At 39.2% G+C, this 18,346-nt stretch overlaps 4 pseudogenes; 2 read left to right on the top strand and 2 right to left on the bottom strand.

The window, feature by feature from the left end:
* Positions 1-6,387: 6,387 nt before the first annotated feature.
* On the bottom strand, positions 6,388-6,741 carry LOC103088445 (histone H2A pseudogene; annotated as a pseudogene).
* Positions 6,742-7,035: 294 nt separating this feature from the next.
* Positions 7,036-7,419, top strand: LOC103074679 (histone H2B type 1-A pseudogene; annotated as a pseudogene).
* A 9,350-nt stretch (positions 7,420-16,769) lies between these two features.
* Positions 16,770-17,153, bottom strand: LOC103088169 (histone H2B type 1-A pseudogene; annotated as a pseudogene).
* A 316-nt stretch (positions 17,154-17,469) lies between these two features.
* Positions 17,470-17,865, top strand: LOC103074399 (histone H2A type 1-A pseudogene; annotated as a pseudogene).
* Positions 17,866-18,346: the final 481 nt, after the last annotated feature.

The raw sequence follows: 18,346 nt of genomic DNA, 5'->3' as shown, positions 1-18,346 counted from the left end.
CACTTAGCAGTATGCATTTAAGATTCCTCCATGCCTTTCCATGGCTTGATAGTTCATTTCTTTTTATCACTGAATAATACTCCATTGTATGGGTGTAACATAGTTTATTTATCCATTCACCTGTTGAACAACATCTTGGTTTTTTCCAGTTTTTGGCAATTGTGCATAAAGCTGCTATAAACATTTTGTGTGTATGTGTGTGAATGTACATATAAACTCATTTGGATAAATACCTATGAGCACTATTACTGGATCAAATAGCCAATGTTTACTATTGTAAGAAACTGTGTCTTCCAAAGTGGCCATACCATTTTGTGTTACAAACAGCAATGAATGGGTGTTCCTGTTGCTTTATTTCCTACTTAGCATTCCATATTGTCAGTGTTTTGGATTTTGGTCATTCTAATAGGTATGAGATTATTGTGGTATCTCATTGTGGTTTTAATTTGCAGCTCCCTAATAAAATATGGTATTGAATACCTTTTCATGTGCTTATTTGCCGTCTGTATACCCTTTTTGGTGAAATGTCCCTTCATGCTTTTGCCCATTTTCTAACTGGATTCTTTAACATTTTCTAACTGTTGGATTTTGGAAGTTCTTTATATATTCTAGATACTAGCCCTTTATCAAATATGTATTTTGCAACTATTTTTTTTGAACCTGTATCTTGTCTTTTCATCCTCTTAACAGTGTATTTCTTATGGTCACCATAACAGGTTTTGACAAACTGGTAGGTTTAAAACAACAGAAATTTGTTCTCATGTAATATGGCAGGACGAAGTCCAAAATCAGGTGCTGGCAGAATTGGTTCTTTCTGAATGCTCTGAGAGATAATTTGTCCCATGCTTCCCTTCTAGTTTCTGGTGGCTTCCAGGAATCTTTTGTGTTGCTTGATTTGTAGCTGCATCTCTTCAATCTCTGCTTTCATCTTCCACGCAATCTTCTCTTCTGTGTGTCTTCTCTTCTGTCTCTTATAAGAATACTTGTTATTGGATTTAGGCCCCACTGGGGCCCTTGAGATGATCTGAGATCCTGGATAACCCAGAATGAACACAGATACCAACTATAATCCAAGCAGAACCTGAAAGGTTGGGATTAAGGAGAATCAGAAGAAAGGTATCAGGAATGAAATGACTTATATCACACAGGATTTATTTTTTATATTTCTTTATGGTAACAAGGGGAGAGACTATTCATTTGGGAAAACCTAAATTTTGCTGCCAGATTTTTTTAAGGGGAAAACTGTGATCTAATATCACGATTATATTTCAGTGAATGCAGCAAGCTTAGCTCTTATTTCCAGCATCATGTTATTTGGGTGCCATTAGTATATGATGGTCATATACTATTGGTTGATTAACACACTGATGAGTTTAGTTGGACCATGTAAGAAAGTAAAGTTCAAGATGGAAAAGACAAGAGGGTGTCACTTTTATTTCTACTGGGTAGAAAGGACTTGGAGGCAAACTTAGTTAAATGTGACCCAGGTCTGATAAAATTTAAAGATTTTAGATGACTCATTGGGTAAGAGAAGGGACCATGAGTGACAGACTGACATTATCTCACTGCCCTCATATGGATTCTGGCCATAGAGGTAAGGATTGAAAAGATGACTCCATGGAATGGATCCCCATCCAGAGAGGATGACCCCATCAGAATGTTCTGATGATCCACAAATACTCTCAAAGGGCCAGCCATACTCCTTTTCTGGTGTTAAATTTGTCTTTTAATTGCCTTATATCATTAGAAGAAGGAGGAAAACTCCATCCCTTAACTAAATTTCATCCTTCCCCTCTGCCTCTCTCTCCCTTATTCTGTATTTATCTCTCAGTGGTACACCATGATTAAAAACAAGGCCATTTTCATTTCAATACTAAAAAAAGTACTGAGATGAAGGACCCAGATTAATGACCAAACACATTTCATTGACAGTGGTGCTGGACAGAGGGTTTTCGTTGTGCCAAGTTGAAAGCTGTCCCTTGAATTTGCCAGACAAATGTGCTTGCAAGTGAAACACGTAGTTGAAATATATTAAGGAAAAATAGGGGAGACATTAAAAGTAACCTGAATAACCCTGAGAACAGAAAGAAAAGCTACTGGGACTAAATCCTTAGAGAGCGGAATCTCAGCAGCCACGGAATTTGTTTTCTGATGTTGCCTTCATTTTCTTAATTTGTTCTAAGAACAAGAGATTTAGCCACTGACGGCTCTAGATTAATTTTCTAAAGTCTTCAGATTGCCCTGCACCTGTACAAATGCATCCCTTCAATTTCCAGGTCTGAGAATCCCAGGAAAGATTGGGTGGCATTCCCACTCTTTGAATGAATATTTTGGCCCAGAGAGTGCAGTTTCTTTATTGGCTAAACCTGTGTGCCTCATGAGCTGCTTGGATCAGCCATTCCTATCATTTCAGCGTTCCAAACAGCAAATCATGAACCATTTGTGAAACAGGATACTCAAGGGAACAGTTGAACAAAACGGAATAATTAAGAACAGTAATCTCAGAATCCTTCCACAGTGGCATATTGTTTGTGAAAACTTTTTTTTTTTTTTTTTTGCGGTACACGGGCCTCTCACTGTTGTGGCCTCTCCCGCTGCGGAGCACAGGCTCCGGACGTGCAGGCCCAGCGGCCATGGCTCACGGGCCCAGCCACTCCGCAGCATGAGGGATCCTCCCGGACCGGGGCACGAACCCACGTCCCCTGCATTGGCAGGCAGACTCCCAACCACAGCACCACCAGGGAAGCCCTGTTTGTGAAAACTTTTAAGTTATTTGTATGCATGTGTATTTCTGAGTGTGATTTTGCTCATATAGTAAAACGGATTTCTTAATGTGTTGCAGGAAAAAAAAGAAAATCTCACTGTACTGCATTGAATATAAATTTGTGTATTTAAATTCTGTCAGTGCTGCTGCTTGTGTAACTCATTACTCACAGCGGCGAGGCAGTTTCCCCTGTTTTGCTTAATAGACTGCATTAGAGCATGATTGCTCACTTAACCCCTGGGCTCCTCATTTACCCATTTAGATAGTAATCAGATGTACTTATTTCCCCTTCTGGGCTTCAGCATCAAGCCTCATTTATACTTGTTTCTCCTGATATCATATGTCTTTAACCCCCCTTCGTCTCCCCAATTTCCCCATAGTCTGATTCCAGTGGAATATTACAGTTCTTTTACTAAGTGTTTGGTATGGCTTTCTGAAATTATAAATGAAAAACTGCTATCAATCACCAAAAAGCACGATTTTATTTTACTTATTAAAATGGCTTCTCATATAACAGTTTGCATGAACTGAGGATAAAAGATTAACACCAGCATTTTAAAAAATTCTTTTTTAATTTTTATTCTATTTTGAAGTGTAGTTGATTAACAAATGTTATGTTAGTTTTTGGTATACAGCATAGTGATTAAGTTATACGTGTATCTGTTCTTTTTCAAGTTCTTTTCCCATTTAGGTTATTACAGAATATTGAGCAGAGTTCCCTGTGACATACAGTAGGTCCTTGCTGGTTACCTGTTTTAAATATAGCAGTGTGTATATGTCAGTCTCCAACTCCCAATCTATCCCTCCCTCCTCTCCTCCCTCCCCCATAACCATAACTTCATTCTCTAATTCTGTGAGTCTGTTTCTGTTTTGTAAATAAGTTCATTTTTATCATTTTCTTCTGGATTTCACATGTAAGAGATATCATATGATGTTTGTCTTTCCCTGTCCTACTTACTGCACTTAGTATGATAATCTCCAGGTCCATTCATGTTGCTGCATATGGCATGATTTCATCTTTTTAATGGCTAATATTCCATTGTATATATGTACCACATCTTCTTTATCCATTCATCTGTTGATGGACATTTATGTTGCTTCCATGTCTTGGCTATTGTAAATAGTGCTTCAGTGAACACTGGGGTGCATGTATCTTTTTGAATTATGGTTTCCTCCAGATATATGCCCAGGACTGGGATTGCTGGATCATACGGTAGCTCTATTTTTAGTTTTTTAAGGAACCTCCATACTGTTCTCCATAGTGGCTGTATCAATTTACATTCCCACCAACAGTGTAGAATGTACTGTTGGTGGGAATGTAAACCAACCTTTTCTCCACACTCTCTCCAGCACTGATTATTTCTAGACTTTCTGATGATGGCCATTCTAACTGGTAAGGTGATATTGTAGTTTTGATATGTATTTCTCTAGTAATTAGTGATGTTGAGCATATTTTCATGTACGTCTTGGCCACCTGTATATGTTCTTTGGAGAAATGTCTATTTAGGTCTTCTGCCCATTTTTTGCTTGGGTTGTTTGGTTTTTTGATATTGAGCAGCGTGCGCTGTTTGTAAATTATGGAGATTAATCCCTTGTCGATCGTATTGTTTGCAAATATTTTCTCCCATTCTGTGGGCTGTTTTTTCATTTTGTTTATGGTTTCCTTTGCTGTGCAATAGCTTTTGTGTTTAATTAGGTCCCATTTATTTATGTTTTTATTTCCATTACTCTAGGAGATGGATCAAAAAAGATAGTGCTGCGATTTATGTCAAACAGTGTTCTGCCTATGTTTTCCTCTAAGTTTTTTAGTATCCGGTCCTACATTTAAGGCCTTTAATCCATTTTGTGTTTATTTTTGTGTATGGTGTTAAAGACTGTTCTAATTTCAACACCAGCATTTTGAAGTAGCCATAATTAATATTACATTGAATATAAATGACTCATTGAAATGCTATTTTTTTTGAAACTTGGTCACAGCTCCTTTTCTGAAAGATGGCTCTGAAGAGAACTGTTGATTTCCAATATAATTATTTCCCAGTTAATTGTGAAGCATTACCCTGCAGGTGTTACTTGCACCTAATTTTATTTTCCTTTTGTTATAGCAGAATCCTTTTAATATTTCTAAATGATTTGTCTAACATAGTCCAGAATAGTATTAAAATATGATAAAGGGCTTCCCTGGTGGCGTAGTGGTTGAGGGTCCACCTGCCAATGCAGGGGACGCGGGTTCGTACCCCGGTCCGGGAGGATCCCACATGCCGCATAGCGGCTGGGCCCGTGAGCCATGGCCACTGAGCCTGCGCGTCTGGAGCCTCCGCTCCGCAACGGGAGAGGCCACAACAGTGAGAGGCCCGTGTACCGCAAAAAAAAAAAAAAAAAAAAAAAAAAAAAAAAAAAAAAAAAAAAAAGATAAAAAGTCTGCTAACAGTAACTACTATTATTCCACTAAGAAACAAAAACTATCCAACTAAACATACTAGCAAATGTTAAGCATCTTCTGAATTTAACAAGACTATTTTTCTTTGGCTTTATAAAGTGAATTGTTCGCTTTCACTCAACATTGAAACAACCTCACATTCTTAGGTCCCCATTTGTCATTGTTTGGTAATTTTTTAATGGGCTGCCAAAGTTAGTTCACATTTAATGGAGATTTATGGGTTATTTAAAACTTATATCGCACTGCACTTAGTAGCATGCTTTTTTCATTAAATTTTATATTTCTTCAAAAATTTATATTTTTTCATAATCGAACCACTTCCTTAGCCATAGATTTCTCTTTTCCTTAAATATCTAAGAGGATGGTAGCTCATCGACTTTTTTTCCCATTTATCTTAGTCCTCACTGCTTTCTAGGTTCAATTTAAACAATTTATATTTTTCCAGAAACTTACATTTCATCAGTCTATGTTTTTGTAATTTTAGAACACTTCAATTCTATATATAGGTTTGGGTATACGTTTATAGACAAGAGTAGTGTTCAAATTTTAACTTGGCAACTGTTTAAGGAATTTTAAAATTATAAACATGTAGATTTTTGTTTTGTGTTGTTTGGAAATTTTTGATGCTTTCATTTTCGTACAAAAATTTTGTATTTGGCTGCTTTGTCAGTTGTCTCTGTGGGTGTTTACTCATAGGCAGTGCTAAAAGATCAACAAAATATTTTGCTTCACTTTCAGTGGTTAAATCTGTTGAATTCAGAGCCTACTATTCCTGAATAATTGGTGGTAGAAAGCTGCCTTGTCACATTACTTACCCACTCTAATATTGATAGTATTTTCCCATTAAAATGGTCTTGAGATTTATCCTACACACTATCAACCTCTTTGCTGTTTTTCATGTAATTAGCTGTCAAGTATGTCTTTTATCTTTTGGCTTAATATGTCATGCTTAGAGATTTCAGGATATGGAACCATCCTAGAACTCTTGGAAATCCCTTGCTAGAAGGCACTTGAGAGAACAAGAAGCCTTGGTGCATGCTGATTTGCTAGCTGCTTGGCTGACATTCTGTAGACATGCTCTCCAAACATGAGTTAAGCCAAAAGCTGCAACTTCACAAGTCTTTCTTTGCTTTTATTTTAATCCATTCATTTAGTCTAACTTTATCCTCCCTAAAGATCATGCGTCTTAACTCTTTTTCTTGGGAATTGTGTTCATTGTTAAAACAATCCGAAATTTGCTTCTTTCCCCAAGGAGAATGGCATCTCCTCCAACCCCACCCCCATCCCACCAGGAGCCCGCTAGGATGTTTGCTAGGATGTTTGCTCTACTGTCATGGGCCGCATTGCCCGCCAGCTCCAGGATCTCGGCCGTCAGGTACTCCAGCACCGCTGCCAGGTAAACCAGTGCGCCGGCCCCAGTCCTCTCGACGTAATTGCCTTTGCGGAGAAGGTGGTGGACTCGGCCCACAGGGAACTGCAGGCCGGCTCGGGACGAACAAGATTTGGCCTTAGTACGTGCTTGCCACCCTGCTTGCCACATCCAGACGTTCCTATAAGAATACTAATCTGTTATAATGGAAACAAATACCGTTAGAGCAGGTACGGGGTCTATTTATAGTCTTACGGTGGGTTGTGATTTACTATTTGATTGGCTGATGCCCTTATATCCAATCAGAGAACCATACTGGAATCACCTCATTTACATACACGTCACTACCCATTATCCAATCAGATGTGAGCTGCCCAATACGTCATCTGAGCTCCGTGCATATAAATATCACGCTTCAGCGTAGCAACCACCACTGGTTTCCTGTTTTAGAGCTGTAGGTTAACCATGCCGGAGCAGAGTTCTAAGAGCAGTGCTAGTTCAGTGAAAGGCTATAAGAAAGGCGTGACTAAAACTCAGAAAAAAGAGGAGAAAAAGCGCAAGAGATGTCGCAAAGAGAGCTATTCACTTTATATCTATAAAGTACTGAAACAAGTTCATCCAGATACTGGTATTTCTTCAAAGGCTATGAGTATTATGAATTCACTTGTTACTGATATATTTGAGCGCATTGCAGCGGAGGCGTCCCGCCTGGCGCGTTACAACAAGTGTTCGACCGTCACATCCAGGGAGATCCAGACAGCAGTGCGCTTGCTGCTTCCTGGGGAGTTGGCCAAGCACGCAGTGTCCGAGGGCACCAAGGCTGTCAGTAAATACAGTAGTTCCAAGTAGAGAAATTCAACCACCAGACGACTTTTGTAACCCAAAGGCTCTTTTAAGAGCCACTTAACTTTCTAGAGAGTTGTAGGCTTTTTACTTGGCTGCTCAGTGTGTGTGGGCAGGCTTACTCTTAGAGTGAGCTATAGCTGTTATGCTAGTAACTGTCAGATTCACTTTGCTGCCTTTAGTGTGGTTAAGAAATATGTAGATAACTCGTCCGTCTCACGTGACTATTAACCAGAATGATTTCAGGTGAAATCCCAGATCTCTTAAGCATATTAAAGAATAGAGCTCTCTTGAGTTGAAGAGAGCTCCTTTAAGTCTGTCTTAAGAGAGGGTGGGTCGAGTGCCATGAGAAACGCGGCTTGCTCACGTGGCTTGCTCTTCTCTGGGTTATGTCCTGTTTTAAGTACTTTCTATCAAGAGACTGAAAGGGAACTGAAGCTGTGGAAAGACAAAGAATATAGGCAAGTTCAGCATGGGAGTGTTAAGGCTGTTTTGCTTCCAGTCTACATTTTCTGTAGTGTGTGAAAATTCTTCCTATGGATCAGGTTAGGTGCCCTACAGCTGCTGAGATTTCGAGTCCAATAGTTCCTTGGTCTGGTGATGTCATCTGTACATTTTTGGGGTGTCTAAACAAGGCTGTTTGTTAAAAACAGCTTGATATTGGAGTGTGGAGGTCTTGCCATATCAAGTAATCCATATTGGAGTCACACAATCTGGCTAACCACAACCGACTGGCAAACAGAAGTAACACTGAATTTTGGGGGGGCGTTACTTTTCTTCCAAGTTATAATAGGATCACTTGCATTTTGTTTTATGAGAGGATCATTAAATTTGTGTTTGTGTCCTATATTACTGGACTCCAATACTAACATGTTCCAAATTGGGTCATAGGGTGTTTATCAAGTCAAGGGACTTTGGGTGCAAGATCTACTCTGTCACGATCGTCTGGACTCTTAGCAGACAAGCATTAAAAAGTGACAAATGACACAAATTAACATTAAAAAAGATCAAATTATTACTACTTCCCACAAACCAGTAGTTTAGCTGGACTCAATTCGTTAATTTATATTTTTCATTCTTCCCTTTTAATAAGATTCCGTGCTCATGTGTGTCTACCTTACAGTTAAAAAATACTTTAGTATCATTTGGTAGAATATGTGTACTAAAACTCCACAGGAAAAAAAAAGTGCCCTACATTTCTGCACAGAAACAGACCCTACAAGAACCTCTGAATATCTTAACTGGGAATCATCCAAGGAGTTAACAGATGGGGCATCTGTGCCACATTGTCTGGGAGTGGAGGCATCATCTCCAAGCAGGGGTCCCAGCTGCCGTCATAAGATCCTGTGAAACAGCAGATGTCTGTATAGCTCCCAAATCCTTGTCAACTCTTGAAAAGCATGCAGTCTTTCCATGCTGGTTTTTGCCTTAGCAGTATGTGTTTAGATTCACCCATTTTGTTATGTGAATTAAGAGCTTGTTCCTTTTAATGGTTGACTAGTATTCCATTGTATGCATAAACCACAGTTTGTCTATCCATTCATCTAATGAAGGGATCTTAGTTGCTTCCACTTTTTAGCTGTAGTTGTTATATAACTATTCACATGCAAGTTTTTGTGTGGACATAAGTTTTCAAATCAGTTGGGTAAGTATTACCAGGAGCACAGCTGCTGGATGGTAGGCCCAACAGTATGTTTAGCTTTATAAGAAACTGTCAAACTGTCTTCGAAAGTGGCTGTGCCATTCTGCATTACTACCAACAATGAATGAGTGTTCCCGTTGCTCCATATCCTCCTCAGCATTTGGTAATGTACAATATTTTGGATGTTATCCATTCTAATCGATGTTTAATATCTCATTGTTTTAACTTGCATTTTCCTAATAAATGATATTGTGGATCTTTTGGTATGCTAATTTACCATCTGTACTTTTTTTTTTTTTTTTTTTTTTTTTGCGGTACGCGGGCCTCTCACTGTTGCGGCCTCTCCCGTTGCGGAGCACAGGCTCCGGACACGTAGGCCCAGCAGCCATGGCTCATAGGCCCAGCCACTCAACGGCATGTGGGATCTTCCCGGACCGGGGCACGAACCCGTGTCCCCCGCATCAGCAGGCAGACTCCCAACCACTGCGCCACCAGGGAAACCCCCATCTGTAAATTTTTTTGGCGAAGTGTCTGTCCAGTTCTTTTGCCTATTCTTTTTTTTTTTTTTTTAATAATACACAATGTATTTATTTATTTATTTATTTATGGCTGTGTTGGGTCTTCATTTCTGTGCATGGGCTTTCTCTAGTTGTGGCAAGTGGGGGTCACTCTTCATCGCGGTGCGCAGGCCTCTCACTATCGCGGCCTCTGTTGTTGCGGAGCACAGGCTCCAGACGCGCAGGCTCAGTAATTGTGGCTCACGGGCCCAGTTGCTCCATGGCATGTGGGATCTTCCCAGACCAGGGCTCGAACCTGTGCCGTCTGCATTGGCAGGCAGATTCTCAACCACTGCGCCACCAGGGAAGCCCTTGCCTATTCTTTAATGGGGTTATTTTCTTATTGTTTAGTTACAAGCATTCTTTTTTCTATTTTCTTGGACACAAATCCCATTTCAGATAAATGATTTGAAAATATTTTCTCCTGGTCTGTGGTCTATTTTTACAGTATCCTAGCAGAAGTTTTTAATTTCACAAATGTCTGGTAGAAATATAATGTAAGCCACAAATACTGATCACATATGTCACGTTAAACATTCCAGTACCCACATAGCATAAAAAAGTGAAATGAATTTTGATCAAATACTTTGTTTAGTCCAGTTTATCTAAAATGTCAGTTAATAAGGGTTAAATTATAATAATTTACATTTTAAAAAATTAGGACTTTGAAATTCAATGTGTATTTTATACTTACAGCATATCTCATGCAACATTTCAAGTGCTCAGTAACCACATCTGGCTAGTGGCCACCATATTGGACACTGTAGCACTAAACTCTTTCTCTAGGCAACCTAAGTCATACCCTTGCTGTAAATACCTACAGCAGATGATTCACGAATTATATCTGCAGTCCAGGGCTCTCCATGAACTGCAGACCAGTAACTGCTTACTTAATATTACCACCCTGATGGTGCTCATCCATCTCTAAAAATTTCTCTCCAAAAGGGTTTCCAATGTATCCTGACAGACCTGTTTTCAAATCCCAATGTTCCCTATATGCATGGGGCCACCCCAATCACATGGTTGTCCAAGCCAGAAATGTATTTTTTCCTTGACAGTGGCTCTGTTCAACCTCCATTTCAATCTTTTGACAACATATGGAGATTTTATTTCCTAAATATTTTATTATAGGACCTCTTTTGTCATCTCCACTGCCAACATTTTTGTCCAAGCCCCCATCAGCTCTCACCTGAGTTAGTCTCTAACTAGACTCACTGCTCCTAATGTTTTCTTTCTAAAATCCACTCTCCACACAACTGACAAAGTAATCTTAGATAAGAAAAATATTGTCACTAACCATTAACTGAAAGTTAGTATTTCTTTGTTTTGAATATAGCAAATAGACCAGTCACATTAGCTATACCTGTGACTTTATTGCCACTGAAAACCATAGTTATAGTCCTAGCATTTAACCATGGTTACAGATATATCAAAATATTGTTTATGCTCATCCCAACCTCAGAATATTATAATTTTGATCTTGCTATTTGAAGCACAAAGAAGCACAAATATTACTGTATCAAACAATATTTTTAAAACTGTTTCAACCTGGCATTGTTTTATTATTAAAATTCATATTTTACTTCATGTACTTGGAAATTTATTTTAAGAAGCTGTATATAGGATCAACTAGACTTTCAAAGAAATCCATAATACAATAATAGCTAAGAACCCCTGTTTAAGGATTCCAGCAAATACCTTACATATAAAGTAGACTAGAGACAGATGATATAAAAATCAGATGGCAGAGTTCCACTAATAATCCAGTTGGGAGCAGATAACTGAATCTTCCTTGGCTGTTAGACTGATTGCTTCATCAAGGATGACAATTCTACAGCCACAGGATACTGGGGTTACTAGGGTATCCCACTCAATTCATGCATGTGTGTCTGCTGGAAACACACATCTTGATTATTATTGTTTTTATCACTGAAACAATTTCTCACATTACTTCTGCTAACCGTCAGCCCTCTAGTGTGATTGGAGATGAAGAGCTAAAGAACTTGTACTGGGTCAAATGATGATTAACCTCTTCTGGAGAGTGAATTCCTCATTAGAAAAGTCCATTTATTAGTTTCCTAGGGCTGCTGCAGCAAGTTACCAAAACCTGGTTGGCGTAAAACAGAAATATATTCTTGCACTGTTTTGGAGGCCAAGAAGTCCAAAATCACAGTGTCAGTAGGGTTGATTCCTTGTGGAGGCGCTGAGGGAGAATCTATTCTATGCCTCTTACCTGGCTTCTGGCGGCAGCTGGCAATCTTCGGTGTTCTTTGGCCTGCAGCTGCATCACTCCAATCTCTGCCTGCCTCAGTTTTCATATGGTCCTCTACTTTGCATCTCTGATGCCCCTCTCCCTTCTCTTATAAGCATACCCTAAATCCAGGATGATCTCATTTCAAGATTCTTAACTACACCCTATTTCCAAACAAGGGTTACATTCATAGGTGCCAGGGGTTAAGACTTGAACATGTCCTTTTCCAGGACACTCAACCTACTACACTTCATAGATCCTAAGGTTTAGCTTAACATTGACTCACACAAATTTACATCACACTATGTAGATAGAAGTATTTTAGAGTAAATTACAGACAATACAAAGCTTTCCTAAGCTTTACCTAAGCTTAGGATAATAAGGTGCCTAAGCACCTTATTATCTCTCTCATTCATAATCAGCTAAAATGACCTTGTGTGTTTATATCTGCCTCACTAAACTAGAAAGGAAACAGTGAGAGTAAGGACCTCCTCTCTTACACACACAAACACACACACTCTCTTTCTCTCTCTCTCTATCAGTGAATGTTTGAAGAGTGAAGGAAAGGGAAACAATTTTTTAAAACCTTTATGGAAAACAAAATAAGGAAGAATAACAAAATGCAGCCACTTGTCTATGACCAGCCCTGAACTGAAGAGCTAGCAATGTCCACCTGCCGGAACGATGCAGTAAGGGCTTGGTGTGATCTAGCTTCCTCTGGCCCTGCTCCTTGGGAGGGTTTCCCTTGCCCTGTAGACCTCAGGGACCCATCTGAGATGAGAACAGAAAGTCTCTGTTTTGAGGGCTACACCAGCCCTCTTTCTCCTTTTCTGAATTCAGAGGCACTGTGGTGGCTTTTGGGTAATTACAGCATCTGGGTTTCTAAACAGGCCTAGTTGCTCTGCCCTTTTTCCAGCCCTCATTTTACTGGCATCCATTATGTTCTCTGTCCTGTGGCACAACAAAACCACAGCCTAGAATCAGGGAAAGACAGCAAATATCTCCCCTGCTTCCATGGCAAATCTAAAGGATCTGCTTTCCCCAGTTCCCAAACCAAACCTTATCATATTTAAAGCAGAGTCCTAACTTTGCTGTGGCCCTTTTCTCAGAAAATTCTGTCTTGCCAGTCCTTTATGACTTAGGGATTGAGATGTGGATGGACAAACAGCACCTTTCTTAAACACTTTAACCTAAAAACAAAAAACCAAAACTGTGTTTTCTCTGCTTTCATGAATTGTCTTGGACTAAAGCTTTACTCTTATTTCTCTGACATTATTAGTCTTTGAAGGTTGCAAACCCATCCCAACGTCCTGTGTTTGTCCCTCCAAGTTCCATAAAGCTGGGTCCTTGGTCTGCATTTGGTCTGCATCTCTGATGGAAGGAGAATTTGACCAGCTGCTTTGCTGGTCGATAACAGTGATTTCCAGGTTCCTAATAGGAAGTGAAGGAATCTGCTTTTCCTAGCGTCTCTCTCACATTAATGAAAATTCAGAATATATACAGAACTTGTGGGAATAAAGTGAAGCATGGTCCAAAGGAAAAATGATAGATTTAAATGCTGCTTACATTAATAAATTAGAAAGTGTAAATGCAGGCAGTCCTTCATGTAGTGTGAAATCTTAAAAGTGACTATGCAAAGCAGTCTTAATAATCAATGGGGAAAATCATGATTGTTCCATGATCTTTAAAATTTTTTATCAAAGCATTAAAAACTCACCATCTATCATAAATATAAAGGGAAGTGAAAAACTAATATTAAGGACATTGTAATTTTAAATATTAAAACAATGAGAATTAGTGTCATTTCTTTTTTAAAAACTTACCAAAAATAGTTGAATGGTGCTTTTTTTTCTTATCATGTAACATGATACGGAGTGAGTGTCCTTCCTATGCTTTGGTGAATTGTCATGTTTCTTTCTAAGTTTGGATTAGCTTCCAACATTTCATCCTTTGCATTTTTAATGCCATGAAATATCTCTGAGAATTCGTTTAATATGAAGTATTTTGCCAGGGTCACTTTCTTTGGAACTCTTCCTTTTCATCACAACCATTTTCTACATTTATATCAGTTGGCCTTCACTAAGTTCCTCTGATTTACATAGCTAGTCTCTTCATAGCAACAGTGTCAACATTTCCCCGGTCAACTGTTACTTCAATAACTCTATTTACTTTCGATTCAAATTCTGCTTCCAGGGTTATTACTTTTTCTTGTCTTGCTGTACTTTCATCTTCTTGGCCAAATCCCTCTTGACTATTGATTTTTGTCATGTGAGTTTATCGCTGGAAGACAAGGAGGCAACTAAACTACATGCTTTCTCTTTTTGAATAAACTGAATAACATGTGCAGTAACCATGCCAACAAATTTTGGCCAACGAATTTTAAAATAAGTGACACGATTAGGTCACTGATCACAGTGTGTATGTGTTATTTGTGCAGTGACTTGTGAACTAAAAGAGCGAGCAGTGAATTTTGTAGTTTATGCAATGACTCACCATGCAATGACATTTGAACTGTGTTTTTGGGCAAGTGGTGTTATTTAATTAAACTGTGGTAACTGAAATTCATTTATATCAAAACTGTGCAATGTAAAGACTGTCTCTATAAAGTTAGCATCCAATTAAAGAAGCTAGGAAAAACAAAAATAAAGTGAACTACTGGAAGCAGAAAGGCTAAATAATGGAAAACGGGAAAAAATAATTAGGAAAAAGAAAACAGTAAAACTAAATGCAAGAGTAAAGAAATAGCAAATAAATAAACACACTTAAAAAATAAAAGATTAACCAATAACCATTGTGGTTTGTGAAAAATCAAAAGACACAAGTACAAAATTTAGAATAATAAAGGAGCTGTAGTTACAAAGACAGTGGAGATTAAAATCATTAGAGACCAATTTGCTGATCTCTAAGAGAATATCTTTAAATAATTGTCTTGAAAAATATAATTTACCAAAACTTATTACAAATTATTAGCAACTCTAAATAGAAAAATTTCATTAAAGAAGATAATTGTCAAAGAACTGTCACCTGAAAAAGGGCACCAAGTACAAATTGTTTTAAAAAGGAAGTTTACCAAAGTTTTAAAGAAAAGGGAATTCCAATGCTGTTCAAACAGTTCCAGAGTATTAAAAGGACATCTATCCTCCATATTATTTTTATGAACTGAATAAAAATTTGTACCAGAACCTGAACATTGCACACACAAAAAAGGGAAAAGATCAATTTAATTTATAATATTGAAGTATAAGTTGTTCATTGGCAACCAGAGTTCAACAGAACATTAAATGAGTAACATATGATGCCCAAGCAGGGGGTTATATAAAAAAATGCAAAGATGACTATTAAGAAGTTTATTTAAATAACTCATCATAATATACATAAAGAGAGAAGGCCTATGCTCATTCTTCAGAGATGCTCAAAAGGCATTTTATAAATTTCAACATGCATTCTTAACAATTCTCAATAAAGCAGACATAGAATTCTTCGTCATTGTATGATATATCTAATGAGGAATAGTGCAGATCTTCAGCAAAGTGAAGGATAAAACAAGAATAGCCACCCTATTTAACATTGATATGAAGGTATGAGGCACTGAAATCAGGTGAAAGGAATTAGAACTAATTGAAAGGAAGCAGTGAAATGTTTACTATTTTCAGACATCATTGCAAGCATGTAAAACCCAACAGAATTATATCAGAAAGCCAATGCAAAAATTAGTCAATTCAGTAAGATATAATAAGATATAAAAATGCACAAAAATCAGTACTTTCATATAAAACAAGACGCTGGAAGATATGAATTGGGAAATACACTATGGAAATGAAAACAAAATACCTAGAGCTAAATGTACTCAATATGCCACACATATTAAGTAAACTGGTCCACATCAATCACATTGTCCCAATTTCCCTTCAGATGAATGACTCAAGCAGCATCTGGGACTAGGCTCAGTTCTAGAGAAGGGACTTGAGAGGAAGTCCTCCTCCTCTGGGGAGGCTTTCATTTGCTCTCAATTGGAAACCCAGGGAGATAGACTGTCTTCCTACCACTACCTTGACCTGTGTGAACACTTGGAACTGTGACCAGCATGAGGGTGTAAAGCCAGGGTCGGGAGAAGAGCAGTTAAGACTGCAGGGCCTTGGAGCCTGGGCTCTGATCCATGATTGTTACCACTGGTGTTTCTTTAATGCTTGTCTGCTGAGTGGAGTCCAGGTGGTTCAGTGATACAGGACACCAACACCTTTTAAAATGATTCATCATACAAAACACCCACAAATGATCACACCGTAATTTATAGAAAAAATCAAAAAAGGAGTTACTGTTTTCTAGTCAATTGTGGTTAGCCAGATTGCTGGCTTCCGGTGAGACAGAGAGCAATATTCCCACATCCCAGGTCAACATGCCCTGAACAACGTAGGTCACCAGGGCAAAAAGACCCCAAGTTGAGGACCTCAAACCACTTGAGCTTTCAAACAACTTCGCTGGCCTACAGAATCCAAACTTTTTAGATACAGAAATAGGAAAAAAACAGGATAATGTACTTTACAAGATTTCTCCACACCTTCAGGCCTTTTATAGAATTTTCAGTCATTTGTATAGACAAATGCGTCTTTTATACTTTACAGCTCCTTCACTCTAAGAACACTTTCTACATGTATTAACCATAAACTTTCCTGTAAAGCATTTAAGAATTTCTTTTGCTGCAGTTGATTTCTGAAGACCGTTGGAGCCTCATAGGGGCTTCTCTATACGGTAGAAAGTCAGTCACTAAATTACAAACGGCAGCTGAGTAGTAAAGTTTACAACGTAAGCATCCTACTTACGTTGAGTCCACAGCTCTTTCAGAAACGGGAGTGGCTCTGAAAAGAGCCTTTGGGTTGTAACTGGAGCCCGCTTACACTTTACAAGTTTACATGGAGGTAGTGTACTTCGCTACCGCCTTCGTGCCCTCGGACACAGCGTGCTTAGCCAGCTCTCCTGGCAGCAACAGGCGCACGGCCGTTTGAATCTCCCTGGACGTAATAGTCGATCGCTTATTATAGTGAGCCAAGCGGGACGCCTCGTTTGCAATACGCTCGAAAACATCAGCGACGAAGGAATTCATGATACTCATGGCTTTCGATGAGATACCGGTGTCCGGGTGTACTTGCTTCAACACTTTGTAGATATAAATCGAATAACTCTCTTTCCTGCACCTCTTGTGCTTTTTTTCTTCTTTCTTGCGAGCCTTTGTTATGGCTTTCTTAAATCCTTTCTTAGAAACAGCAGTACTTCTTGAAGACTGATCTGGCATCATTACTGTTAAGTTCTACACCGTTATTCACCTCTAACAGCTCCTAACAACGCCAAGAAAACGAAGACAGCCCAAGGCTGGAAAGGGTGGTATTTATAGGGGCAGCACTCAAGTGACGTGTGGAGAGGCCAGTATCTGATTGGATATCTGGGACTCTCGTGTATGTAAATGAGGTGATTCCCGTGAGCATTTCTGATTGGATAGATGGCCATCAGCCAATCAGAAAGCAAAGCACACCCTACCGTCAGACTATAAATATGCCCAGTCGTAGATGTTACAGATTACTGTACTGGCGTCGCAGCTTCTCGTTAAAGACATGTGTGGGCGTGGTAAACAAGGCGGTAAAGCCCACGGTAAAGGTAAATCTCGCTCATCCAGAGAAGGCTTGCAGTTTCCGGTTGGTTGGATCTGTCGTCTGTTCCGCAAGGGTAACTATGCCGAGCGCCTTGCGGCTGGTTTGCCTGTGTATCTGGCAGCGGTGTTGGAGTCCATAACGGCTCAAATCTTAGAGTTGGCGGGCAATGTCTGTCGCGACAACAAAGACGCGTATTATCCCGTGCTACTTGCAGCCAGCAGTCCGTAATGATGAGCTCAACAATTTGCTGGGTGGCCTGACTTGACTATCGCTCAGGGTGGCGTCTTGCTGAACATCCACGCCATGCTGCTGCCCAAGAAGACCGAGAGTCACCATCACAAAGTGCAGAGCAAGTAATCCAAGTGGAGGTTACCGTTGAGCACTCTAAACGTCTGGTGGTGAAGGAAGATACCAAAGGCTCTTTTCAGAGCCACTTAAATTATCATTGAGGGCTGTGCCTGGGCTGTCTGGGTCTGTGATTGTGACGTGTTCCAAAAGTAGGCCTCCGAAAAGATCCGTTAACCGTGACTTTATCATATTGACTCTAGCACGTGAGATTCTTTGCAGCTTTTTTATTACTGAAGGGCAAGTCCATGGGCCTTCAAGATGCCTGTCGGGTGAGAGAAAGAGAAAGCAAAGCATTCTAATACCCTTTTTAAGGCTCATTTTGATAAGTATTTGCGATGCCTGTGGTTTAACACGTGCTTAGAAAATGTTTCTTAACATGTAATGTCCATCAGAAACCTAAATGGCACATGTGGGGGAGGGATACTAGTGTCTCACTAGAGGTAGGAGTGTGACATGGTATATCATAATTGGAATTATTAGGGAGTTTTTG

The sequence above is a fragment of the Lipotes vexillifer genome, unplaced genomic scaffold (genome assembly GCF_000442215.2).
Source record: "Lipotes vexillifer unplaced genomic scaffold, Lipotes_vexillifer_v1.1 scaffold56, whole genome shotgun sequence".
Lineage (NCBI taxonomy): Eukaryota > Metazoa > Chordata > Mammalia > Artiodactyla > Lipotidae > Lipotes > Lipotes vexillifer.
Note: the sequence above shows the minus strand (reverse complement) of the source record. Positions and strands in the feature narration are given on the sequence as shown.